General features: G+C 41.0%; 1 protein-coding gene across 8 annotated transcripts in view; it reads right to left on the reverse strand.

Annotated features, from left to right (window-relative positions):
* Window positions 1–27,252, reverse strand: part of HNF1B (HNF1 homeobox B) — an 83,125-nt gene that overhangs the window by 38,848 nt on the left and 17,025 nt on the right. The gene's annotated exons all lie outside the window — the stretch shown is intronic.

Below are 27,252 nucleotides of genomic sequence, written 5' to 3' on the forward strand. Positions count from 1 at the left end.
GAATTCTGGGCTTCCTTTAAGCAAGACCTTTTCACACACACACACACACATACACACACACACACACACACACACACACACACACACACACACACACACTCCTTTCTCAAATTCCTTTGAATTGACTTTGCATTTTCTCATCTTTATACATGCTGCATCTCTCATTCCCTTCAGTGGAAGCTATTTTAAATTTCTCTCTCTCTCCAGTGTTTTGCACATAGTAGGTGTTCATAAGTACTTGTTGAACAAATGCTTGTTGGATTTTGGTTTTCTCAGTTTCTCCTCTGTAAAATGAGGGTATTCCTTGCAGTTGTGATTATTTCCTTCCCTCCAGGGACAAGAATGTGTGTTTGCAAAAGGTTTAGAAGATTAAAAAACTCCTAGCCTTGGGAGCAAAAGCTGTCTGAAAGATAAAAGCAGTTCAAACACTGGGCCGATTCCAGTTTCCAAACCCTTTTCTAACTGCAGTGGCACAGCGAGGGAGGAGACAGCCAGCTCCTAAGAGGTGAAGCATATACGGACCTGCTGAGACTTTAAACATTCTTGACTCAAGGGCAAAAGTTGAATGATACTTAAGGAAACACACAAACTGGTTTTCTCATAAAAATCAAAGCAAACGTTACCAGTGAGAGAGCATAAAGAGTCTCCCATCAACAGTGTCTTGGCTGTGAACAGAAGCCAGCGTGCACCATGCACCTGGGGAATAAAAATGTCTTATTCATGACGGTTAAAGCAGGATTCCCCTCCCTTCTCCCCAACACACTTTGTCCTCTACAGCCGCTTGGTTTCAGTAGTACTGTATGTAAACACGGAGCTGTTGCAAATGAACACCTCCACCTACCAAATAAATAAGCTGGAAAACGTAAATGAAATCACCGCTGAAAGGAAGGAAAAGGCGGTTGGAAGCTGATGAATCATAATGGCCAGTTTCAGGGCCAGAAGACAGAAGACACATATCGGCTTGCTGTCAGTGTAAAGATGGGGTGGGGGAGGACTACGGGGGAGGGTATGCACTATCAGATGTGCTTGCTGGGTCAGTGGGTTTTGCTGAACTGCTTTTCTTTGTTTCAAGAGAATGTTGAATTGTTATCGACACTGCATGAATTGCTACAACCAAAAGGCTTCCCAAGTGTCTAAGAATGTACGGTGTTTCATATGTAATTCACATCATATTACTTGCCTTCTCAAGGGGTGGGGGAGACGAAGAGAGAATACAAAATTTTTTATTTTTATCTGATTTTTAAATGAATGTTAAAATTGTTTAATGTAAATGAGAAATATTTAAGGAAATAAAGAATATCTATTTTAAAGAATATATGGTGTTTTCTTTGCAGAATCACGGTACTATGGGCATGGAAAACTAAATGGAACATCAGACTTTTTTTTAAACCAATATAGGTTAGCTCTGTAAAACTTTCCCCTTTCTCCTTTAAAAAAAAGCTACTTTATTTTAAGAAATGATTCTGGGGGAGGGAGGATAGGAGAGATACTTTGGGAAATGTTGGTGATGTTAAAACAGAAGTTATCAATAGTTTTTTAAGGATGTATGGCATCCTTTCCATTGACAGTGCGTGGTGTTTTTTGTTTGGTTTTTTTTTTGTTTGTTTGTTTGTTTTTATAGTTTGCTACGGATGCCCAGAGAGAAACAGAGTTCTATCTGACAAAGGAGATATAAGGATCGGAAGAGAGAAGATAGTTTTCCTGTGGGTCAGCCAATGTCGCTAGGTGTTCCTGGGTAGACCCATGTACTTTGCACATTGGAGTAGATCTAAGGTTCAGTGCATCTCCTCAAAGCTTTCTTGGCCCCTAGTTATGTACCAATGGGTCAGAATGACCTGTACTGCAGCTGTGACCCAGGATTCCAAACCGAGGCAATTTGGTCCATTATGATGAATGGTTGCCATGATGATGGAGTTTTGATTCTACATCCTAAATTCCAGGGAGCAATGGAGGGAGCAGACAGCAACAGCAGAAAGAGATGACAAGAACAGAAACAGAAAAGGAGAAGGCCATGGTGGATAAAACCCTGTGCTTGGGAGTCAGGGAGAGTTAAGCATGAATACTCTGATGCTTCCTAGCTGTGCGAATATGAAGAAGGCACTTAAGATTATGGGATCATGGATTTAGAGCTGGGAAGGACCTTTGAGACCATCTACTCCAATCTCTTCATTTTACAGATGAGGAAACTAAAACCCAGAAAGGTAAGGTTACTTGTTCAACATCTCACAGATAGCAGATTTGAACTCAGATCCTCTGAACTCCAAATCCAACGTTCTTCTCACTGAGCCATTAGGCATCTCTGAGCCACAGTTTCATTGTCTATGAAATGGATCATAATGATACCTTTAGGACATATCTCTAAAGCTTTTTTGGGAAGTACCAAATGAGATAATATATGTAAAGCTATTTGAAAACCTTTAAGGATCATGTCAATGAGTTATTACTCTTAATTGGACGTGGAGTTAGAGGATCTGAATTCAAGCTCAGTCTGCATTATCTGCGTGACCTTGGGCAAATTGTTTGCAACCTCTCTGAGGCTTCAGTTTTTCCATCTGGAATAGTAATGCTCATCTACCTCAAAGGATTTCTGTAAGGACCAAATTAGATAAGAGATGTGAAAATGCTTTGTAAACATAAAGTGCTACATAATGAGTCTCATAACTCATAATAAAAATATCATAATATCTGGCTTTTATATAGTGCTTAAAGTTTTAAAAGCACTTTACAATTATCTTATTTGATCTTCACAACAGCCAGGGGAGGTAGGGCTATTTTTATACCCATTTTACAAATGAGGAAACTAAGGCAGCTACCATTTAAGTGGCATTAAGAGTCACACAGCTTGTAAGTGTCTGAGGTCATATGCGAGTCCTGAAGCCAGGTCCAGCACTCTAAACACTGAGCCATCTGGCTGTCCTATCTATTATAAAGCTAATAATAATAAGACCAATGTCTTAAAATTTTCAAATGGTTTTGAAAATGCAAGCGTCCTACTCAGATATAAGGGATTGTTACTGGCTTTTTGTCTCCCTGATTTTTCTACTCCATGCAGTGGGGGCCAAATTAAGTCCAAGGCATCATAATTTTTAAAGGAACTCATAAGCACCAGCTACATCCCTCTGATATAATACCAACTTATCTCTGCCATGTACCTATTGTGGGACGCTGGAGAAGATACTTTACTTCTAGAGTCCTCAGCAATTCATCTGTAAAATAAGGGGATTGGGCCAGATGGCATCTAAGGCCTCTTCCAGCTCTAAATATATGAGACCATGACATGGGCAATGGTTTCATTTAGCAGTTTGTGAACCCCTTGGGTTGGTCTAAGAGGTACACAGTAAATAGGAGACAGCTAGGTGGTGTAGTGGATAGAGCACCAGCCCTGGAAACAGGAAGACTCATCTTCCTCAGTTGAAATCTGACCTCAGAAACTTACTAGTTGTGTGACTATGGGCAAGTCACTTCACCCTGTCTGCCTCAGTTTCCTCATCTGTAAAATGAGACTCTGAGCTCCAGTTCTGTAACCCTGTGATCCTCTGGTCCAGATGGTCCTGCAGGGTTTGGTACCCACAAGAGCAGGATTCCTGCTAGGCTCATGGGCTGCTACCAAGAGAGTCAAAATGTGCCTTGAAGGTCTTCTGGGCCTTTCAAATGAGGTAAAATGATTTACTAAAGGTCACACAGCTAGTAAGTGGCAGAACCAGGATACAAACCCAAACCCTCCAACCTTAGATTCAGTGCTCTTTTTTATTGCAAGTTTATAAAGAAGACTTTTTTAAAGCAATGATTAGAAGGTAAGGAGTGAAAATTTACAGAATTTGGCTTTGAGAACTTGAAATTCACATTGGCACCCTGAGGACAGAAAGGCAACAATGAATAATGAAAAGGCCATGGGATTTGGTCTCATTGGCATGAGTTCTAATCCCATTTCTGCTGATGCCCATGTGATCTTGGGTTAGTCACTAGAACTCTATAAGCCTCCATTTTCTCATTTGTAAAATAAAGGAGTTAGATGTAGGACTCTTCCAAATCTAATTTTAGTAGCCTGTGTGGGGGAGGAAGGATGAAGTGGTAAACCTGCCTCTGGAGGTCAATATGGCTGAAGCAGGAGAAAGGTAAAGAAGAAGCAATCAATTTACTGGGAGTGGCCCAGACAGGCCAAGCAAAAAGCCTAAATGCCTTTCTTTCAGGGGATGGCTGGCTAAGAATGAGAAGAAAACAGTTGAGTTTGTCACAGCAAGGGCTGTATAGAGAGTACTGGGCAGCCCAATAAACCACAGTCTGGGCCCCCATGTTCCTGTCTTCATGGCATGCTAGCCTGTTCTTTTGAAAAAGCTCCTGGACAGCCCTGCTTCCTTTCCCTAGGCTAGGGACAAAAGTGGCTGTGCTTGGCTGGAACACAGGATAATGATGCTGCTCCCTATTAGTCTAGAAAAAAGGGTGAAGACCATAAAGTTTCGTGAAGACTGAGCTGAGAGGTGCCCAAACAAGAGTCAGGTCCAATATAAATAGACATCTATATTATGACGGAAGAGCTAATAAAATCCTCTTAGAAAAGAGGTTTCCATCTCCGTGGCCTATTCACCGGGATCTCTAGGCTTGATCACATTGGGAGACAATACTTCCAGAAGAGAATCTTAAACCAGAGCCCCAGAAGGCAGCAGAGACACCCCATAGCGGGATTGTCCAGTCAACCTAGGGCCTCTTTAAAAGGTTCCCTGGGGGCTGTTCCTCCCCCACTCCCACCCCCAATCATCATCATCATCATTATCATCATCATCAATCATTATTTATTGGTTAGCCACTGAAGTTTAGGATTGGGGGCAATCCTAGAGCAGGGAAGCTGGACCATGGAGGTGTCTAGCATTATAAGACCTTGAAATCCTTGATGAAATTAGGGGACTACTCTAAAGGCCTTGGATACTAGGGGACCTCTCTGGCAAGTCATAAGAGCACAGCAACCTAGATTTAGGGCACCTTCATATTATAGTGGATAGACTGTTGAACCTGGAGTCAGGAAGATCTGAGTTCAAATCCTGCCTCAGAGATTTACTATCTTTGAGACCCCTAGGTAAGTTACTTAGTCTCTCTCACAACCTTAGGTACTTGATCTGTAAAATGGGGCTAATAATAGCCCCTACTTCACAGAGTTGTGGTGAGGTTCAAATAACATACAAGGTACTTTATGAACCTTGAAATGTTAGCTATTATTTAAGACTAGAAGGTATCTCAGAGGCATGGGGCCAAAGAAGGGCCAGAAGAGCTTCAAAGGAGACCTCAGAGGCAATCTAGTCCAATACCTTCATTTTATAGATGAGGAAACTGAGGTCTGGAGAAGAGAAATGATTTATTCAAGGACATAACAGATAATAAGTAACAGAGGGAGCATTCCAAGCCAGGTCCTCTGACTCCAGATTCATAATTACTCCCCTCCCCCCCTTAAGCCCCTATCCCACTGTACTGAGAAGCAGCACTCCTGGAGAAGGCCAAGGGATGATCATTTGTTTAAGTCCTCAAGGTTAAAGAGCCAACATCAACACTCGTAAGTATTGTCCTAGTATCTCTCAGCAGTTCATGATACGTTTAGATGAGGCAAATATGCCTATTTCCCCTTCATTCTCAGCCTACCTTTCTGGAGTTGCTGCATATAAATCCCTTTTAAGAACTCTGGTTCTGCAAGATGAGCCTCCTAGCAAATCCTCACACAAGACTTTCCACCTCCATTCTCTATGACTTTGCCCTCCCTCCTGCCTAGAATCTCCTCCCTCCAAATCTCAGGTCTAGTAAGACTGTCTGTGCTGTCAGTGTCTCCTTCCACTCCCAAATACCTTCTTGCACATACCTTGTATATTTTTTCTCCCAAATAGAACAGAAGCTCCCTGGGGGCAGAGACTTTTTTTTGTCTTTGTATCCCCAAAACCTAAGACAGTGTTTGAGGCATAATAGATTAATAAATGCTTATTGACTGAAGTGAATAGTCTCAGCCCCTTAAGTGCCCATCACTGACTTTGGGAAGCATAAAGAAAAAAAGTACATTAATGCACTGGAGAGGAGGCATCATATGATGCCTTGGAAGTCCCTGTACTAGCTACAGTCCTGCCACAGATGAGGTAGTGGGCAAGGGTGGTCTCCAACAAACTGATCAGTCTTGTCTTTCTGTGACTCCCACCACTGTAATGGCACTTAGAAGTTTGCAGTTTTAAATTGTATTTACAGAGCAATTTATAAGTATAATTTCACTGGATCCTCACAATCACCTTTGAAAGTCAGCACAGTTATCATCTTCATTTTACAGATGGGGAAACTGAGGTAAGTTGAGTGACTTACCCAGGGTAATATATCTAGCAAATGTCTGGGACTAGATTTGAATCCAGAGCTTCCTGACTTCAGGTCCTATGCTCTAACCACTATACTTAGCTACTGACCCCCAAAAAACACTTGAAATGTATTTAATACCTCTTGTTTTTACTTCATTAAATGTATTTTAATTAATGTATTTACTTATATATATAAATGTATTTATTTAATTAAATTAAATGTGTTTAATACCTCCTGTGTTATACAGTTTAGACTGCATTGACTCAAGTTAGAGGTTTCCTTAGGAGAAGATGCTTGGCATAGGGTACTGGACTTCCTGAAACTAGAAAGAACTCTGGGTTCAAATCCTACCTCAGACACTTGCTAACTGTTTGACCGTGACTAAGTCACTTAACTTTGCTGAAAGTCAGTTTTTTTCCTTGGTAATATTGGGATGATAATGGTACCCTACTTTACAGGCTTGTTTTAGAGACTCAAAACGGGTAATATATGGAAAGTGCTTTAAACAGCTTAAAGTGCTATACAAATGTGAGCTATCTATTATTACTACTATTATTTATTACTGTTATTACTACTACTACTATTACTATTATTACTGTTATTATTATTATTCAAATGCCTTCCAAATTTCCTAACAAAATAACTCATATAGACCCTAATAGAGACACACTCACAGATTCGCAGAATTTAAGAGCTGAAAGGGCCCTTGGAAATCACCTCATCTAACCCATACCTGAAAGGAATCCCCACTCCAGTCTACTGACAAGCAGTCATCTGATCTTTGCATAAAGATCTCCTAGCAAGGGGAACCTACCACCTTCCAAGACAGCCCTTTCCACTTTGGGACAGCTCTAATTAATAGGAATTTCCCCCTGGCATCAAGCCCAGATTTGTGTCTTTTAACTTCTCCCCATTGTCCTCGCCCAGTATTCCTGTCTGCAGGCTACACATGCCCGATCCCTTTAACTGACTCACCTAGGACATGGACTCAAGACCTTTAGCCATCCTTATAGGCCTCCTTAGGATGATCTGATGACGAATATTCTTTTTAAACTGTAGGGCCCAGCCTGGTACACTGTACTCCAGACATCGACTGACTAGGGCAGAGTACATAGGCATATCACTTCCTCATTCCGACAACCTTTGTTTCTCTCAATGCAGCCCCAGATCACATTCACTTTTGGGGCTGCCAAATGAGCCTACTGACTCCTCTTGAGGCTGCAGTCCATTAAAAATACCCTAGAGATCTTTTTCAGACAAACTGCTATTTAATGATTCCTCCTCAATCCAGATTTTTGAACCCCTGTAAGACTTTATATTCACCCACATGCCATGACATTTAACCATGATTTCATCTGAGATCCAACCCAGTGCTCTAGCTTAGAGGTTCTCAAAATGTTGTCCACACTTTGAGTGGTCTCTGATACCCCTTCATAGCATCCTCCAGGTCAAAACTATTTTCACAATAATACTAAAAAGCTATTTAGCTAGTAAAATACTCCTTTTTCAAACTACATAACTGGTGAGGACATACTTTCTTCCTGTACTCCAAACAAAACAACATATTACAACAGGTTGAATGCAGGAGTCATGAGAGTTCAGTTGTCTACATTAAGCCAGATATTAAAGAGATTTTCAAAAAATATATAAAGCAATGCCATTCCTCTCACTAATTATTTTTTGGTTTTGGAAAATAATTAGTTTTCATTAAAGTGATTATGTTAATATGTGATAGGCTTATTGTTGTCATTTGTACATGAATTAATAAATACTTTGAAATTTTACCTGTCTTAATTCTAACATGGGAAATATCAATAGCTATGACCAATATCAGCAAAAGCTTTTTGAGAGCCCTCAACAATTTTTAAGAGGTATGAGGGGTCCTGAGACACCTCAAAAACTTTGAGAACAACTGTTCTCTGACTGTTGAATTTTCCTGGATTCTGACTCTGACCTCCAGTGGGTTAAGTCATCCCTCCTCACTTTGTGTTATCTGCAATTTGGATAAGAACACCATCTACACTTTTATCCAAATCACTGATCAAAATGTTCCTCTGAGAAAGTCCAAGCACAAATTCCTGGGGTATGTCAACCAAACAAGAGTCATCAAGGCTGAGTTACAGCCCCCATCACTTCTTAAACTCATTCCTTCACTGGAAAGGCACCCTTGGCTGCCACTCAAAGTCCTGAAAGTCTTGAGTTATAAGGTGTCTAGTTTATATCCATTGTAAATCTGTTTATTGTGACTGGCTCCTCCCGATCTGCTGCTGTTGTAAAGCTCTGATGACCCCCCCCCCCCAATAAAACCGGAAGACTTCTAACAGCATATAGTCCCTGACTAGGGAGGGAAGGAGAGAGGGAGGGAGAGACAATGATTGTAGCTGTAAAATCATACAATGGCACATACCACAACTGGAGATTCAGCTTTCTGAGCTGAACCCAGAGGTACCTAAGGCTCTCAGAGCTATTGTTTCAATTATCTTCTTAATATAATTAAGAATTTCCCCACCCCATTCCACACACAAAGGGATTTATCTCATTTTTAATCCAACTCCCTCACTCATCATAGGTCACCAAAAGCTGACCAGACCCCTATTTTCTTGGAAGACGAGAAATACCATGCCTCTAGTGCCCTTTTCCCCCAACACTTCCTATTTATTTTCTATTCAATATCATTAAGTATTTAGAATCACAGATCAAGAGTTGGAAAGAACTTTAGAAGCCAACTGTATCCAACCCCCTCATTTTATGGGTGAGAAAAGTGAGATCCAGAAAGCTTGTGACCTGGGATGAAATAATATTTGTACACATAAGTGCATACTAAATGCTTCTCCCCTTCCCCCTGGGCATGATCATACAGGTAGGTAGTAAGCATCATAAGCGGGATTTCAACGCAAGTCAGATCTGCTTCGGCTCAAATTCTGTATACATGTATTTTCCTGTAAGCTTATGAATGTGTGTTTTCTACTTCAAAAGAAGAAGAAAGGGAGAGTTTCACTTTAAAGCGGAAGGTGTATCCTTAACACCAAACACATAGTAGGTACTGAATAATGCTTGCTAATTGGTTGATTAGAAAAGAGGCTTATGAACTAGGTTATATTTGATTTTTAAAGTCATTATTTAGGTTATGTAAATAAATGAAATCCACGTAGATACATTACTCTAAAGGAAACTATGTGGCCTTAGAGTAATAATAAACTAATTTGTTACTCATAAAGGAAAAAAAAAAAGAAAGTGGTATTGTTCTCAGGAAGCACAAGGATCATAGATTGAACACTGAAAGGCACCTCAGAGGTCATCTAGTCAACGCCTTTCGTTGTACATACGAGGAAACTGAGGTCTAACCCCCTTCTTTTAAAGATGAGAAAAGCAAAGCCCAGACAGGTTCTATGAGGTGGATATACACCAGTGACCTGCCCACGGTCATCCAGGAAGTAAGCAAAGCTAGGATTTCACACTCTTCTGAATCCACACCAAATTCCTTCCACTCCATCACATTAGCTCTTGGGTCCTAGACTACCTCCTCCTCCCGACTTCACAGAAGCTTCCAAAGGCTCCTCTGTCTGGGGAGTGATGTGCTCAGAAGCCAATCTAAAACTGTCCCAAAGAATCATAAATCTGGCATGGCTCTGTGACCCAAAAGAAGGTTGCTGACTTTCCCTCGGAAAGTAATTAAAAGCCAAAGATCATCTGTTCTGTGTTATTCTCTAACTCTGGGGGAGTTGATGAGGTGGGTGCCCTGAGAAAGTCGGAGCTAAGGTTTACTCCGTAGGAACTAGAAAACATTAAAATGATTGAGTCCTTTCCTTGTCAACTCCTGACCCCCCAAGGACTGGCCTAATAAAAAGATTGCTTCTGAGGAAATTTTGTCATGTCAGATCATAGGGCCATACACCAGAAGTAGGATATCCAGCTAAGAAAGACATCAGGGGATATGAGTTGCGGGGGTTGAAGTCTGCTCTGAAGGGTTCATCTATCAATTCGATAATTGAATTCTACAAGCATTTATTCAGTGCCAATGATGTGCCAGGCACTGAGCTGAGCGAGGAAATCCTTCAGCCACTCCCGATGGATTGATTTCCCAGAGCTCATTCTTTATTCTTCCTCTTCCCTATCCTCAGTCTGACTCTTCTTTGTCCCCTCCCTCTTCTTCTCAGCTCTCCCCATTAAAAAAAAAAACACATTGGGGGATAAGCATAGAGGAGGAGAAAAGCCGGGCTCCCGAGCAGAGTGCCCCTCCAGACTGGCAGACTGGAGGACTGATTACCAACATGCTTTGCAAAAAGAGGATGTTTACAGCTCCTTTTAATGAAAAGACAAAAAATGCCTTGTTGAGGACAGGGAAGTTCAGGGTCAGTGCTGGCTCCTAGCTTGTGAACCTGACCTCCCATCATTCTTAGGGATGTGGGGAACCTCTCTACCCCACCCCACCCCACCCAGTGTGTATTTCCTGATAGACCAGACCTTGGCAGCAAGTAGAGTGAACTGTATTTGGGAGCCTTTTGTCAATATTGCCTAGCAGAATGCTAGGCATATTTTGAAATGTTCCTAACATGCTAAAAATGAGAAGCACAGAAGGAGGGGGATATTCCATTTATGTTTATGTAACATTTTATGGTTAACAAAATTTTCATATAAGTTATCTCACCGAATCCTCCAAGTAACCCTAGGAGATAGGTAGCTGGAGTATTTGATCCACACGACACTGTGGGGATGCAAGTGTTATTACTATCCTCATCTTACAATTGAAGAAACTGAGGCAAGCAAATATTAAGCGACTTACCCAAGATCCCATAGCTAGTGTCTGAGGTAGGATATGAACTTAGGTCTATCTTGAATCGAGGTCCAGTGCACTATCCATTATAACCTGTAACTCCCTAATTACTTAAAAAACAGACCAAGGATTGGTTTAGAGTGCTCTTGGTGAGTGAGTGATTTGCACCTGCAACGCAATTTAAATCCTAAAGAGTTGCTTGGGGGAACTGAAAGGTGAAATGGAATAACAAAGGCGTACTGTCAGAGGCAGGAAGTCAGCTTTCTATCTGTTATTCCATACTACCTCTCATCCGCTTAATACAGATAAGAAAACTGAGGCTCAAAAGAGATGAATAATTCCTTCCCTCTCTCCCTCCAAATACTCCTTCAGTCCCCAAAAAGGACACAGCTAGTATGTAGTGGGATGAAGTCTGAATCTCAGGTGTTTTTTGTTGGGGTTTTTTTTTTTAACTACACCTTGCTACCTTTCAGTCAAAAATACTCATAGGTTTCTGGTTAAGATAGAGACACAAAAGGTCACAGAAGAGCCCAGATTTCCCACTTTTACTCTATCAGTGATTACAAATAATATTTTTTTAAAATAACCAGATTGAATAATGGTGAAAAGATCCAAAGAGAAAGATCCATAAGTTTCTTCATCCCACCCAGGGTAATACCAAAAAGACAAGAGTGGTTGGCATCCCACCAAGGCATCCCACCAGGAAGGTCAGGGTGGGTTCAGGTGAGCATGCTAAAAGTCTAGACCAGCACCTGACTAGACACAGCTGACCACAGAGTTCCAAAAGGGGACATCAAAGCCTGTCATAGGGAGAGGTAAAAACCAGTGACTGGAAGTCCAGGAAATGCAAGTCAGGAAGAAACAGTCTGATCACTCCATGTAAGAGTGAAAAGACAAACGGAGTCTGGCCCTGGCACAAAAACATAAATCAGACACTGAAGTTGGACATAGGGGGAAACACCATAAGACACTAAGCACTTGAAGAAATTCAGGTCAGGAGATTCCCAAGAGGGAAACTCAGAAGAAGAGGCTAACTCTGCAATACAATGGAGAGAAAAAAATCTTGGAATATATTGAGTATAATGGGGGAGGGGGAGGAAAGGAAGGAAAGAAAGAAGGAGGAGGAATGGAATGAACTTAAAGGAAATAAGGGACTTCTAAGTGTTCCTGATGAAAATACTAGAGCTGAAGAGAAACTTCAAATAAAGAGAAACCAAAAAAAGTAGATATTTTCGAACAATTGGAGGGGGTCTAAATAATGATGAAGCCCTTACATTCTATTATTGTTGTTCAGTCTTGTCCAACTCTTTGTGATTCCACTAAAGAAATGGGAGCTGTTTGTCATTTCTTTCTCCAGCTTGTTTTACAGGAGAAGAAACTGAGGCAGATAAAGTTAAGTGACTTGGTCATGCAGATGTCTGAGGCCAGATTTAAACTCATGAAAATGCATAGCACTCTAATTCATCTTGCCACCTAGCTGCCCTTTCATTCTATTGGGGGAGAAGAAATATGTTCCTTCAAACTCCTAGTGCCTTCAAGGATTACACAGGGAATTAACTGACACTGATAGAGGATCGAGGGATGGATTTGTCTAAGACAAGAAAGAAAAGGGAAGGGGGAAAGGAACATAATCAAGAAAAATAGAGGAAAAAAAGTGATACAACTTACTTTGTCTCATAACTAATATATGTGAAAAGAGCAGCATATAAAAAAGGAGGAAAGGATTAGGGGAATGGGTATCTCATGAAACTCAATCTTATTTGAACCAAATAAAGAAGAGTTGGACACACACACATACACACACGCACACACTCACGCAAGGAGTGTGGCAGAGTAATGCATTAAACTCAAAAGAGAAACAGGGGCTTAAGAGGGAGAGTAAAGGAGGGTGCAAAACACAAGCTTAGGAGGGTACAAAATAAAGGCAAGAGTAAAAGGAAAGAAAGTGTAAGAAGCAATAATCAGAATCTTGAGCAAAAGGATGAGAATATGGGCAATGCAGTAGAAAAATAGTAAAACTAGACAAGGTTAAAGAAATAAACAAGGAAACTATATCATAACTAGTCATCATAGACAATGAAATAATAGCAGTATTTTATATAAATGTTGATCCTTAATATGAAACAGTTACATTTTAGGGACAATAGATATCAAAACTATAGTGGTTGGGGATCTCAATCTATCCCCCTCAGACCTAGGCAAATCTAATAAAATGATAAAAATAAAGACATTAAAGAAGAACATGAACAGAATTTTAGAAAAGTTTTGTATGAATAGATCTCTGATAATTACTGAATAGGAAAAAGGAATATACATATTTCTTAGTTTTATATGGTACCTTTACAAAAATTTATCAAGTTATAAAGCAATAAAAACTTCATAAGAGAATGCAGAAGAGTAGAAATATTAAATGTATTCTTCACTGACCACAAGACAATAAAAATTATTATCAATAAAAAACTTTAAAAGTAAAGGCTAAAACTTAAAATGGAGAATAATTTAATCCTAAAGAGTGTGAACCAAAGAATAAATAATAGAAATGAAAGATAATTTCATTTTAAAATGATGGAACAACATACCAGAACTTTTGAGCTGTAGTCAAGGCAGTCCTTGGAGTAAGGGTTTTTAATCTTTTAGGAACTCTATAAACTTGGACAGGAAAAAATTACATCTTTATCGCAATGTCATTAATTTCCTTATTTTTCATTTTATGCATTTAAAGACATCATTCTGAGAAGGACTGGCTTCGCTAAACTGTCAAAGGATAATAATCCCTACTTTAGAGGAAAATTTGTATTGTTAAATGCTTTTATCAACAGAAGAGTGAGAGAACAGGGCAATGAACTAGATGTGAAATTAAATTAACTAGAAATATAACAAAATTTAAAATGCAATGAAACAGAGGCATAGAAATCCTGAAAAACCAAAGAAAATATTAACAGTTGAAAGCAACAAACCTCAATTGAATTGAAAAATAATAGAACAGAAAAATAAAATATGAGCCTTAAAAAGACTAATAAAATAACCTGCTAGTTGCTATAATTTTTAAAAAGAGGGATAGAAACTAAATTACTGACATGAAAAATGACAAAGGAGAATTCACAAATAAACATGAAATTAAGGAAATTTTAGATAATATATTGCTAAGTTATATGCCAACAAAATTCATAATATATCAAATGGACAAATATTTACAAAAACATATAATACCTGGTTAAACAGAACAAAAAACTGAGAATTTAAACTCAGTGTTAGAAAAAAAATTGAAAAAGCCATAAATTATGTCTCAAAGACCCCCACTCTCACTCCAAAACTAGATGAATTTACCTGTGAGTTTGAAACATTCAAAGAAAAATAAATTCTAATGTTGCATAAACTATTTGCAAAAACAGGAAAAGAAGAAATATTACTAAGTTAATTCTATATATAATTCTGATAAACCAGGGAAGGATAAAACAGAGGAAAAAACTACAAGCCAATATCCTTACTTAATGAATATCAGTGCAAAATATTTAATGATATATTGACAAAGATGCTACAGTAGCATATTAAAAATATTAGATACTATAATTAGGTTGGAATTATATCAGAAATGTAATACAGGTTCAATATTAGCAAAACTATAAATATAATAAGTCATATTAATAACAAAATCAATAAAAACTATGATTATACAGTAGATGGGGATTCTAGATGCAAAATTTTTCTTCCAGAAAGCAATTTAAAACTATACTCCCCAAAGTCACTAAAATATACATATACTCTGACTCAGCAATACTCCTAACTATGTACACATCCCAAAGAGATTAAAGAAAGTGAGAAAGGATCCATATGTACAAAAATATTCATAGGAGCTCTTTTTTTGTTGTGGCAAAGAACTGGAAATGAATGAGGTGCCCATTAACTGAAGACCCACTGAACAAATTAATGTATATGACTTTAATGGAATATAAGTGAGTCTTAAGAGATGATGAATTCAAAGAAACTTGAGAAGACATTATCGGTGAGCAGAAATAGAACAATTTATACGCCCTTGTCAAGAAAAACAACTTAGAAAGATTTAAGACCTCTGACTGACCATCCATGACTCCAAAAGATCAATGATACAGTGTTCTCCAAAGTCTCACCTCATGAGAAGTGATAAACAAGAGATACAAAATGAGACTTGCTTTTTTAGCCCTGGAAGATATGTCAATTAATTTTGTTTGACTATGCTAACTTGTTACAAGGGAGCATGTAGGTTCTTTCCTTGGGGGGTGGGAAGGGGTAAAGAAGGAAATGATAGGAATACCCCAAAAAAGAAAGACAGAAAGACTAACAGCTATAAAAGATTTAAAGAAACTACACAAAAGTGATTAGAGGGCAGGAGGTTCAGAGGGCATCAAAGACAAACAGGATAGCTTTGAAAAAAATATGCTGAGTAGAGTATATACTTAAAAAAACTAAGCTGTACCTAATGAGATTCACATTTTATATACATACAGTCCTCTCTGACTGGTCTTTGTCTATGGAACTTCATGTTTGTTGCTGTTTGTCAAGTACAGAAAAATAAAAAGGTAAAAGTTTTAAAAAGAGCAGAACAAATGAGAGATGATGATAGTAAGGATGCTTGAGCAAAGGAAGGAAGAAAACCTGAATTTGTTAAGCACCAACAATGTAGCAGGCCCTACGTTAAGTGCCATTTGATCCTCACAACTCTGGGAAGCAGGTACTATTCTGATTCCCTCTTTATACTTGAAGAAACTGAGACAAAACAGAGGTTGCATGACTTGCTCAGGGTCCTACATCTGTCCAGAAGATGTCTAAGGCTGAATGTGAACTCATCTTCCCAACTCTGGGCTCTCAGCTGCCTAGGCAAAGAACAACTGAGGAAAAGGAAAAAGGGACTACCATGATTCTATTAAACAACTCTATGCACATGGTCCAGTTGTTCATAGGATTTAGGACTGGAAGCAACCTTTAATGCTCTCTTGTTCTGTTTTGTTATTTTCAGATAAAGGAAAATAAGGCCCCCAGAGGTGAAGTGACCTACCCATGCACATCTAAGTAGTAAGAAGTAGAGTGAAGATTCAAACCCAAGACTTTTGATTCTCTATCCTACCTCCATTTTGGTAGTTCAGTCATATCTGATTCTTCATGACCCCATTTAGGATTTTCTTGGCAAAGATACTGGAGTGGTTTGCCTTTTCATTCTCCAGGTCATTTGACAGATGAAGAAACTGAGGTAAAAGGGTTAAGTGACTTATCCAAGGTCATACAGATAGTCTGAGGCCAGATTTGAATGCAGGAAGATGAGTTTTCCTGATTATAGACCAGGTGCTTTATCCACTTTAGCACCTAGGTGCCCTTTACTATAATGAAATAGATTCTGGAGTTTAAGTTAGAGAATCCAGCAGCTAGGTGACCCAGTGGATAGAGCACCAGTCCTGGAGTCAGGAGAACCTGAGTTAAAATCCATCCTCAGACACTTACTAGCTGTGTGACCCTAGGCAAGTCACTTAACTTTGTTTGCCTCCATTTTCTCATCCGTAAAATGAGCTGGAGAAGGAAATGGCAGACCACTCCAGTATCTCTGCCAAGAAAACCCCAAATGGGGTCACAAAGAGTCAGGCATGATCGAACCACAACAACAAAGTTAGAGAACCTTGCTTCAGCTCCTAGCCTTGGTTGGAATCTCAGCCCTGTCATTCACTCCTTCCATGACACTGGGCAAAGTGATTTCACCTCTGGGCCTCAGTTTCCTCACCTGTAAAATGAAAGGGTTTAACTGGACTCATAAGTCCGTTGGAGCTCTAAGACAGTGATCCTATGTCTACGTGGAATGTATTTGTCCATATGCTTCTCTTGTTTTGAACTTTAGGACCTCATGAGATAACATGTATACTTTGGCAAACCTAAAGCACCATAAAAGTGTTTATTATTATTGTCATTGTTCTTATCAATTATTTTCATGTACAATTTGAATTGTTTCAACCAGGAACACCGCCCCCCCCCCCCCCCCCCCCCGCCAAGGGATGGGACTCAAATGTCCTCCCACCACACATCCATCTAGGTTTCACTTCATGGCTTGGGTTATCCAACCAGGAACCTTAGTCAAGGAGATGGAAAGAGTCCTTCTCCTAGGAATTGCCCATGTGTGTTCTCTGGACTCCCAGGAGGCCCTCTTTCCTGTCCTGCACTGGTGACATTTGTACTCACAGTCCTCAAATCTTTAACGGATCCTTCAAGGAGATAGGTATGTTCCCTATGGTGGCTTGTTACAATAAGCTCCCATATCTTTCTCCCTCGTCCTCTTTGTGAGCAAATGAAGCCCTCCTGGTCTGGTGGGCTGGGTTTCTTTGTATGCAGACACCAGAATCTGGCTGGTTGGCTATCAGAAGGTGGGGGTACAGCAGACAGCTCTGAGGGTTAGCTTGGTTAATCTTATTAATATCCTGATTGTCTTCCTCAATCAAATGATGTCTATGGGCTGGTGCTTTAAGATAACATGTCCTTCAAATCCAACAGATAATGGGATTGCCAGACAAAGTCCTAAGGCAGAGGAGAGCTGAGACAATGCCTTTACAGTAACCTCACTCTATCTAAACAAAGTATTCACCTCCAACTGAAGCTGAAAAGCAGAGCTCAGGTTTACTTTTCTTTTCTGAACTGAAATAATCAGTCCTTTGGGGTAACTGCTATTATTTACTTGGGGTGGGGGGAACACTTTGCTGCTAAGATGAATATTTTTATGACTGCCCTCCTAAACAGCTCCCCATTGTCTCATGCTGAAGGGAAGGAGGAGCTCCCAGGGGGGAGCAAAGGGTCCTTGGGTACTATCTGGGGGCCGCATGAAGTTGTTAAGGCATTTAGTACCCGCAGGCATTCACACTGCAAGGGCAGTTCAAATCCCAGCAAGGCTAGGGATTGGGGTGGTGAAAGGAAACTTTCATTTGTCCCTCTCCCCCCCCCCTCCCCAGCTCAAGGGACAAGTCTGTCTTAGAAGCAAGAATTGGGGAGAAAGCAGTAAACTGTTCAGACAGGCCAGACTCACTACTCAACCCACCCCGCTAAAGCGATAGCCATCCTCCTGCCCAAGTCTCTTCAAAAAGAGCTGTAGGAATATGGGATCTGGAAGGAACTGAGGAAAGGAAATGTGATTTTGGTGACTGCAGACTTCACAGAAGACAGCTGCATGATTATTCAGTCATAGCATCTATCCCTCCTGCTTGGTGTATGAATGTCAGCTCTAAGAAAGGACAGAGATTCTCTGGGTTAAGGCAACGATGTCATTTTCCTGCAAGATAGAATCTGACTGCTAATAAGTGGGATTCTGGGGGAAGTGCACAGACACCTAGGATCACAGATTGAGAGCTAGAAAGGACTTCTGAGGGTTTCTAGTTCAGCTGTTCCATTTTACAGATGAGGAAACTGAGGAAGTAAGGTGACTTGCCCAGGGTCATACAGCTAACAAGTGGAAGAAAAGGAATTCATACCCCAGGTCCTTTGAATCAAAGTCAAGTGTCCTATCTACTGTACCAGCAGTTCTCACAGTGAAGTCTATAGACTCCTGAGGGTCCCTTTCAGGGGATCTACAAGGTCAAAACTATATTTATAGTAATACTAAGCCATTTTAATTTCTTATACAGTAAATATCATTAGATATAACCCACATAAACAAAAGTTTTGGGGGGAAGGGAGTGTACTATGTTTTTTAAGAGGGTAAAAGGGTCCTGGGGACAAAAATTTGAGAACCACCGTACTATCACATTGCCTTATTAAACTTTGTTCGTCAGCTAAGGCCTGATGGGCAGTGATATAAAATCTAATGGGCATACACAGAGAGCGGAAGTGGCCACGGGGAGCGGAGGGTGGCAGAAGAATTCTCTCTTTTGTGGGGTCTCTTGTGTTCTACATTCTGGTAGAAAGAAAAATGGATTGAGCCCCAAGATGGCAGAAAGTCCTAGAATCTCTTGCACATGTGATTATAGACAAACCAGTTTCCTTCTATATAGTGAAGTTTCCTTAAAACTCCAGACCCTAACTCAGATCCTGAGCACGTCACATCAGTTCTCGGTGCCTCCATTTCCTAATCTGTAAAATGAAGAGATTGGATTCAATAGCCTCTAAGACTGTTTTTGGCTCTAAATCTATGGTGCTTCTTTTTAAAATAGGGAGAATAAAATAGGAGAAAAACATTCTACAGCTGAGGTGTCAAACACTCAGCCCACTAGTCCCAAAACCAAATTAAAATGTAATTGGGAAATATTTAACAAAATAAATAAAAATACAGTCCACACAGAAAACATTACATTTTAAAACTAAGTCAACATCCGGCCCACAAGGATCCTTAGATAGAGGTGGGCTCATTTCTATTTGAATTTGAAACGCTGCTCTACAAGGAAGAATGAAAGCGATTAGGGAGAGTAAAAGATGAAAAATGGTCGACTTTTCAAGATTATTTTAAGACAAAAAATGCTTTACAAGTGATACTTACCACAACCCTGTAAGTACTGCAAGTATCATTATCCCTGTTTTACAGATAAGGAAAATGAGACACGGGGAAGAATTGTCCCAGGATATACAACTAGCAGCTACGAGAGGTAGGATTTGAACCCAGGTCTCTCTTGGTTCCATCCAGAATGTTTCCCATGCCTCCATCTTTTTTCAGTCTTGTGACTGTTCTTTTCACTAGGGCACCTAGGTGAGCTCCTTACCCTCAAAGATAAAGAATATGACGAACAAGTCCACTGAGAAATCTCATGAAAGCAGAAATCTTGGCTCGTGCCAAGGCTAGCTGGACTCTCATCCCACGCCAACTTCCTCCTCCTTGTGCTCTGTCAGAACAATCAATACAAGCACCAGCCTCCAACCAGTCCCATCAATTCCTTCCACCTTCCCCTCTGACCTCTCCCGAGCCTTTCTCTAGATTCAGCTCTGGAATCAAGGCAGAGGCCATCACTCCAATTGGATTCAAAAGGACTTTCAGAATGGCCTGTCACTGGGGACTACAACCAGGGACAGCTCCTGCTGGCTGGAGCTGGAATGGGGGAGACAAAGGCCATCCAGGCTGAAGATAAATGAATCCCTCAACACTGCTACAGTAACTGCGGGCCCCTAATAGAGGAAAACAAAGGATTGCCCCTGCAACACTTGCTGGAAAAGATGAAGGCACATCAAAGGAAACCAGGCTCGTTCAAAGCCTCAACTTAATTGTCAATTAAGCATGCATAAGGGAAAAAACGCCATGACAACCCTGGGCCGCATGCTGGTGTATTATTGTCGAGCCTGGGGAGAACACTGAAAACAGCTGATTTTGCTGACAATGTGTTTGTAGGGCACCTTGTAAGGAATCAACACATGACAGAAGCCAAGCTCGCCTCCTCCTCCCCTCCCCCCCACTGGCCCTATTGTAGAGGACATTCCAGGGCTAGGGTCACTCGGTGGTCATCAAGGGCTTGCAAAAGGTGCATGGATGGTGGATACATGAACAGCTCAAAATGGGTCAGCTCTCTCAACTGGGTTGGCCAGAAAGGAACTGTGCTTGGAGATGGAAAGGAAATTCAGCCTTCCAGGAAATTTCAAGGAGCATGTTATGTCCATGATTACACACGCAAGATGTCTTAGAACTTTCCTCCACCTTGAGTCTCAATCCATTTCTCTTTCTACCAGAATGTAGAACACAAGAGACCCTCCCAAAAGGGGCTCCTCCCTGTAGCCATGTCTCCTCCCTGTCTATGCCCACAAGATTTTATATCACTGCCTACCAGGTTTCAGCTACAGATAGGGATTAATAAGGCAACACAACAGGATAGCAGTTCTCAGTTACCCTTCCTGGCAGAGGAGAGGGACTATGGGTGCAGAACACTACGGATCATGTCAGACCTTCTCAATGTGTCACTATTGCTGAACTATTATTTTTCCTAGTTTTTTATTCTTTGTTACAAGGGACAGAGAAGAGAAGGGATATGCCGGTGATATAAAAAAAAAATCAAAAATTTATTTTAAAAAAGCAATCAGCAGGACCATAATGACAATTCATTTTTCAGTGTCTTGTCCGGCATGTCCTACTAATTTTTCATTTAGGTTCCAAGTATTATCGATGGCTCTCTTTCATAGTTCTAGCCACTATGGAACAAAATGAGCACATCACTTCAGACTTGAAGATAAAAACCAACACTTGAATGTACTCTTTAGGTCCCATTTCCCTTTCTCTCCTGTCTCTCACCATCTAGCAAACCACAGTAGAAAGAGACCTCGTTTAGGAGAAAGAGAACAGGCTCAAATTCCATCTCTGAAGCTTGAATGACCTTCGGCTAAGTCACTTTTCTCTCCACCTCAATTTCCTCACTTTAAAGTGAGAGGGCTGGACTAGGTGGCTACTGAGGTCCCTTCCAAGTCTAGATGGATAATCCTTGTGTGACTGGTTGAATTTCTTCCCTTCATTCCAGAAGAAGACAAGCACTTTGAGGTCAAGGGTTAGTTTCAATTTTCCCTCTGCGTCCCCAGTATCTCATACCGTGACGTCTAGTAGGTATTTAGTTATTGTTTATAGAATCAAAGTATAACTCACCTCTTGGGACCTCAGTTTTCTAATCTGTAAAATGAGAGCGTTGTATTAGATGACTGCTAAGGTCCCTCCCAGATCTAAATCCTAAATTCCCATCACTCCCATTCATAGAGACGTCCTCAAGATACCATATTGGGGCATGCCGGGTCTCTTTGAGGAGGAGGGAGGGAGAAAGGAAAGAGAGAGCCAGAAGGCTGCCAAGCTCAGTTTAAGCAATTGGCAAGACCAAGGAAGAAACAGCAACAAAACAATTAAAACTGAAATTATCCTGACTAAGCTTGGCCACAAAGAATAGATAAGAGAAGGCCCCTCCCTCTCTTCCTTGTAGAGATGGGGGACCATGGGCGTGGAGCACTATAGATCCTGTCGGACTTTCTTAACCTGCTTGTTTTGCTGAACTAATTTTTTTCTATTTTTTTTTTTTATATTCTCTCATATAGGATCGAAGAGAGAAAGAAGGATATATTGGGAAATGTAGATGATGTTAAAAAAAATAGGAGATTTGTTGATTGACAATCCAGGGGAGTCCCAGAGAAACAAGAAGGAGCAAATACACACACTAGAAAAACCTTTCCAATTTCCTGGCACTCATGGGCAGCTAAAGTGCACCATGGATAAAGTACCAAGTCTGGAGTCAGAAAGAGCTAAGTTCAAATCTGCCTTAGACATATACCAACTGTGAGACCCTGGGCAAGTCACTTAACTTGGTTTGCCTCCGTTACCTCATCTGTAAAATGAGCTGGAGGAGGAAATGGCAAACCACTCAAGTATCTCTGCCAAGAAAAAACCCAAATGGGGTCGTGAAGGGTCAGTCACAACTGAAAAAAAAAATGACTGAGCAGTAACAGCATGGTGGCCAATTCTGGAAATTGACACTAATATGCTGTGTTTCCAAGCCCAAGGCCCAGATTTGGACCTATTTAATTCTCAGGATTCAGAGGATCTGGATTCAAGCACATTTAATCTCTTTAGGCCTCAGTCTCCCTCAGTGAAAAGACTGAACTACATGGCCTCTGATTGGATAATCACATCTCCATAACTCAGATGGGTAAGCTGAAAAGGAACATTGAGCCCGGCTATTATGTTTTCTTTGCCTCCTCAAACCCCTCACTCCCTTCAAGGCTCAACTCAGGCAACCTCCTTCCTATGGGAGACCTTTCCTCATTTCTTCCCAGCTATCCCTTTGCATTTGCTTTGTATTTCCTTATCCTGTACAAGGTTGTTTCACTCAATAGAAGATAAGCTCCATGTGGGCAAGAACTGTCTTTCTATTCCCATCAGCTAGTATATTAGGTACTCAACAAATTCTTGTCTAATCAAATTGAATTGAGTTTGTCTATGCTTTCTTCCTTGTTAGTCATTTTCATGACTCCATTTGGCGTTTTCTTGGCAAAGATACTGGAGTAGTTGGCCATTTCTTCTTCCAGCTCATTTGACAGATGAGGAAACTGAAGCAAATAGGGTTAAGTGACTTGCCCAGGATCACACAGCTAGTAAGTGTCCACAACTGAATTTGAACTCAAGAAGATGAGTCTTTGATGCTCTTGGTCTATGCTGAGCCTCTACAATTATTAATGCTTTTTTCCCTCTGATTATAGGATCAGATAAGTTTGGCCTACATTGAGCCACTTCAGAAAGGCCTCTTTCTTCCCAAGAATAATTTTACCATGAACAACAAGGAGATCGTATGTGGGCCTACAGTGGATACCCCACAAAAGGAGCTAAGTTAACACTGGTCTTTGGGAAGGGGCCAAGAGAAGACACGAAGGTTGATTCCAGGATCTGTAACAGATTGTCCTCTAACAGCTACCAGTGTGGCCCCACTATTTGTCTTCTGGGAAGGTCATTGGAGGTCCCAATGATTCAGGAACAGAACTCAAGGCTGGCTTGGGCACATCCATTCTCACTCTCAATCCTATCTCTCTAGTTAAGTTAGCTAAAGATCAAAGGAGATGATAATAGTAAAATGTGGAGCCTTGTGTCTGGTGCATAATAAATGCCAGCAATGCTACTGTTATTATTAGCATATTGGAAAGAAACTGAAAGTGGAAATCAAGGGGCTTGACTTTACCCCCATAGCTATGCAGTACAGGGCAAATCCCCTTACCTCATCATGCCTCATTTTCTCCTATGAGGAAGCTGACCTACAGAGTCTTTAAAGTCAGCTTATACCTCCCTTGAATTAGTGGAATTCTTCTTTTTCCATTCTCAGATTACCTCTGAATATTTTATATTTATTTGTCCATATACATGTGTGTTTTTCCCTCTCTAGTAGAATGTAAAATCCCTTAGGGCAGGCAGAGATTATTTTATTTGTCTCTGTCCTCCCCAGATTCTAGCATTGTAAGCTTGTATGCACAAGGCATTCAATAAATGTTTCATGCATTAGTATGATAGGATCTTAGCTCTTTAACTAGAAGGGATCATACTTTGTTAAATTCTTTCCTCCCCGTCCCTGCCTCATTTTACAAATAAGGAAACTGAGGCCCAGGGAAGGTAAGACACTTGTCCAGGGTCATGCAGATAACGAGAGTCAGGCAGAATTTGCACTCCAGTAATAGGATTATAGATTTAGAGCTGGACCTCAGGGACCATTTAATCCAACTCCCATTTTATAGATGGAGAAACTGAGGCCCAAGATTTGTCCAAGGTTATATAGGTAATGTCAGAGGTGGGATTCTCTGATTCTGGAACCAATTGATTTGGATCTTTAGAGCCCTATCATTCTGGAGTTCCACAAACCCAGACTCCCAGCCCTGGAAAGGGCTTAGGCGTTCTAAGTTTTAGCTGGGCACAACTATTCTTATACTCCTATCGATTGCGCCAGCCCAGCACTGCTGCTTCTCAGTCCCTGTCCCGCCTGCCTGACTTGCCAGACTCTACCATCAACCCCTCTAATGGGGGGCACAGAGGGTTGCCCCCAGTAGGGAAGACAGCAGTCTAAGCTAGTGACACCACGGTGACCTCCCCACGACCTCAGCTTGTCAGAAAGCTGCTGGGCTTTTGTTTGCAGCTCAGGCTCGCTGACTTTGGTGTGGAGATCACAGGTAATGGCACAATGCACATTGTATTCCCAGGAATGCCCCTTGGCCTCACCACTCCCCCACCACCCCTCCTTCCCTGCTTCTTTTGCTTACTACAAACTGTTTTCTCCAAACTCAGCTCAGCACCAGTCACTTGCAGCTTGCTGCTTTCCTCTGAAATGCTTTGTCTTTCCCCAGAGGAGCTGAGTTACCCTGAAACTCACCCCAGCCTGCTCCTAGGGGCTCCCAGGCTCTCAGCAAGCCACCACCTCTGCCTACCCAGCAGCAAGAATAATAATCAGAAGTGATGTTGACAGAGCCCTTTGGAGTTTCCCAAGCACTGGGCACACATTCTCCTTCCAGCCTCACAACACAACTTGGGTACCAGCGATATTGTTTTCCTCATTGCTCAGCAAAGTTGAATGACTTACTCAGGGTCATGCAGACAGTATCAGAGGTGAGATCTGAGTCCCCTCATCTCTGCCTCTGAGGTTCCCTGGCTTAGCAAAGTTAAATGACTTACCCAGGGTCATGTGTCAGATATGGGATCTGAACCACTACCACCGCCTCACCTCAGCCTCTTGGTTTCCCTATCTCTCTTTAAGGACTCAGCCCAAATCCCATCTTCTGCAGACCATTCCCCGTCTTCGCAGCTGCTAGAGCCTTCCTTCCATCTATGGGATATGGAGCTAGTTATTTACATGCTGTTTCTTCCATTAGATTTTAAGCTCCTTGAGGGGAGGGGACAGTTTTTGCCTTGCTTTGTATCCTCAGAACATGTACATACAAAGCACCTGATAAAGTTTGCTTACTGACCAATTGACACTCTCCTTGACCACATTCATTCCCTAACTCCTACCTTTCCAGGCTTAAGTGCAAAGGGTGGGAAGTCTAAAGGTATATGTTTAGATTGTATTATCTATAAGAGCAAAAACAATCTCACTTTTGTTTGTTTTTTTTGTCCTCACTACCCAGCACAGTGCCTGGCATAAAGTGGGCACTTAACAAGTACATGTTGATTGAGTGAGTTTTTGACTGATGTTTATTGCCTCATAGAAGGAAATAGTTCTTTCTTGGCTTGGGAGAAAGCAGCCATGGCCACAGCAGCTGAATACTTTTTTCCTGGTATTCTGGACTCCTGGTCATTAGCCCAACCTGCTTTGGTAAGGTCATGCCAATGCCACTGATAATTGGTGCCCATGGAGTCATCTTGACACTTGGGTTGACCCTGGAAAGTAAGTCCCTGTCTGATTTCAGTCCAATTCTAGTTCTTTAGATCGAAGACCTAGTATTGGAAGGCATCTCAGAAGCCATCTTATCTTTCCCCCTCATTTTACAAAGAAAGAAACTGAGGCACAGAGAGATTTCAGGTGAGGTTATCCAAGATCATGCTGGTAATAAGGATTCAGATATGGGTGCTATGACTTCGAAGCCACCATACTAAGCTGCATTAAGGTGATCCAGCAAAAGATCAAGGTGAAAAGATTCCATTTTGGCTGATCTAGTAAAAAAAGAAGGCCTGGCATCTGCTCAGTCAGGATGCTGGCTGGAGAGTTCTAGATTTTAGAACACAGGGGACACCAATGGGAACAATGACTTCCCATCCCCAAGACATGCTATGAGTATCCAAAAGCCATCTTCACAAAAATGCTTCTAAACTCCTAACTGCATGACATACATCTTAACATTTGTGAACTTCATTAAGGCTTACACACACATCACCTCATCTGACTCTCATAATACTTTGTGAGTTTGATACAGAAATGTACGATTATCCCCAATTTATAGGTGAGAAGACTAAAACAGAGTGGTTAAGTGATAATCCCAGCCAGTAGGTGTGAGTAGCAGGATTCAAACCCAAGACTTCCAGACTTCAGGTCCAGACCCTATTCATAATCCTTTCATGGTCTATGTTATCTATCTTGCACTTTTCAAAGAAAAAACAATTAGAACAAATCTAGTAGCATTGTACCTGGCATGAATGAGGGATGTGGCCACAATGCCCCCAGAAGATCACATACTAGTGTGATTTTAGACAACCTAACCTGAAATTTCCTCATGCCTCAGTTTCCTCATCTGTAAAATGAGGGGAATTGGATAAAATGGCCTCTGAGATACATTCTATTATGATATCTTTGATCCAAAGAAGTAGAATTAGACCAAGACCAGAAAAGAAATAACTTTCCAGGGCTGTTGGGTCACTAAGGAAGTAAAGAAATGGATTGCTAATGTCCCGCTACGTAGTAATAAGGATAGCTAGCATTTACATAGTCCTTTAAGGTTTACAAAGTACTTCATGTACCATATTAATTCGACCTTTACAACAACTTTGGGATGTAGGGGCCGTTATTATTATCCTGACTTTACAGAGGATGAAATTGAGGCTAAGAGATGGTAAATGACTTGTCCAGGGTCACACAACTACTAAGTGTTTGGGGCAGAACTGAGGTCTTCCTAACTTTGAGGCCAGTACCCTAGCCACTGTGCCATCTACCAGCCTCTTGGGGAGACATCTCTCTCTTCTCCCTAGGCTCTGATTCTGTGGCTTCTACCTTGTTGGCCCTCCCCACTGCTCAGATGCCAGGTCC

This window comes from Notamacropus eugenii, chromosome 2 (assembly GCF_028372415.1).
Source record: "Notamacropus eugenii isolate mMacEug1 chromosome 2, mMacEug1.pri_v2, whole genome shotgun sequence".
NCBI lineage: Eukaryota > Metazoa > Chordata > Mammalia > Diprotodontia > Macropodidae > Notamacropus > Notamacropus eugenii.